The sequence below is a fragment of the Arachis ipaensis genome, chromosome B03 (genome assembly GCF_000816755.2).
Source record: "Arachis ipaensis cultivar K30076 chromosome B03, Araip1.1, whole genome shotgun sequence".
In the NCBI taxonomy this organism is placed as follows: Eukaryota; Viridiplantae; Streptophyta; class Magnoliopsida; order Fabales; family Fabaceae; genus Arachis; species Arachis ipaensis.
In genome coordinates, this window is record NC_029787.2 from 129822524 (window position 1) to 129824471 (window position 1948).

The window sequence follows — 1948 nt, forward strand, 5'->3', positions numbered from 1 at the left end:
ATTGGGTGTAAGTGGATTTTGCTATTAAAAGACAGCCGGATGGTACTGTTTAGAAGTACAAAGTCAAATTGGTTGCCCAAGGCTTTCACCAATCTGAAGGCTTTGATTTTGAACAAGTATTTAATCCGGTGATTAGACCAACAATTGAGACTTATTATATGCATTGCTTTATCACACAACTGGACAATTCGTCAATTTGATTTTAATAATGTATTTTTAAATGGTAATATTCATCAAACTATCTATATTCGTCAACCAATTGGTTTTGAAACAAACTCTGGTTCATATGTGTAAATTAAATAAATCTCTATATGATTTAAAACAAGCACTTAGGGAATAGTTTGATAAATTAAGTACAACACTAAACTCATTTGATTTCTGCAGCTCTAAGTCAGATAGACATAAACCAGATTTAGTGATGTACATTTTATGTTATGTAGAAGACATCATTATCACTGGTAGCCATAATAGAAACATAGCTAACATGATACAGCAATTAGATAAAGTTTTCTCTCTAAAAAATCTAGGGGAGCTAAGTTATTTTTTGGGAATAGAGGTTCAAAAGACTACTTAAGGTCAACTTCATCTATCACAGACCAAGTATATAATTGATTTGTTATCTAAAATAGGCATGGAGAAGCAAGCCCAATGCCTACACCTATGGTTTCATTCTTATAATTGTTGTCCAGTGGTTCTAAGAAGTTTGATGACGCGAAACTATAGAGAAGTGTGGTAGGAACATTGCAATACTTGTGTATCACATGGCCAGACATATCTTTTGCAGTAAGTAAGATAAGTCAATTTATGTAATGTCCTTTGCTTGCTCACCGAAAGGCAGTAAAGAGGCTGTTAAAGTATCTGCAAGGCACAAAAGAGCATGGAATTTTAATTCATCCAAACACACATTATAGGCTTTATGAGTTTGCTTATGGACAGCAGACTTGGAGGATCGAAGGTCTGTAACAGGTTATTGTATTTTCTTAGAGCCTAATTTGATTACTTAGTGTTGCAGGAAGCAGACCACGATCAGTAGAAGCTCAACGGAGATAGAATTCAGGAGTCTAGCTACCTGTGAAGGGGAGTTGGCCTGGTTAACAAATTTACTTACTGATGATTCCTCTTAAAACAGTCCCCACTATTTTCTGTGATAACTTCAGCACCGTGTTACTCACAGCAAATCCAGTGCTGCATAATCATACCAAGCATTTTTAACTTGATGTTCAAATTATTCTAGAGAAGCTTTTCAGAGGTTCAAGGACAAACTTCGAGTGATTCAGAGGCCTCACTCGAGTTTGCAAGGGTGTTAAGGGTAGTATTGTAAAACAAGCTCAAGATGAGCTCAAGAAAAATCAAGAAAGTGTAACGTAGCTGCTAAGTGATAAGGCAGATATTTAAGTGTTAGTTATTGAGTCATTCGATTTTCTTCTGAACTTATATAAATTTGATTTTCTTCCTCGATTTTACTTGGTGTGAAAAGCTTTCTTCATAGAAATCCATTTCAATTGTTAGAAGAGGTTAACAGCACAATGGGAAGAGAATTGAAACGGTTATCTCTCACGTCCTCGTCAACCTCTCCTAACAATTGGAGAATCTTTTTGTATTTTATTTATCGTATCAATTTTTAGAAGTGGGCACAATTATCGTATTTATTTATTGTATCAATTTTTAGAAGTGGGCACAATTATCATATTTATTCTCATCATGGAACTTTTTCTTGAACACTTACGAATTTTTTATTTTTCAAAATTAAATCAATCCAATTTGATCTTAATTTAATCTAAATTTTTTTATGTTTTTTTTATATCCATCTTAATCTCTTCTACTAACCTTTTTTATATACTAATTACATGCTAAAAGTTTGGATTATCGATATTATTAATGTTTTTTATTATTTTCAATTTTTTTTAAATTTATGTGTAAACGAGATATATATGTGTCGCGTTCGTCT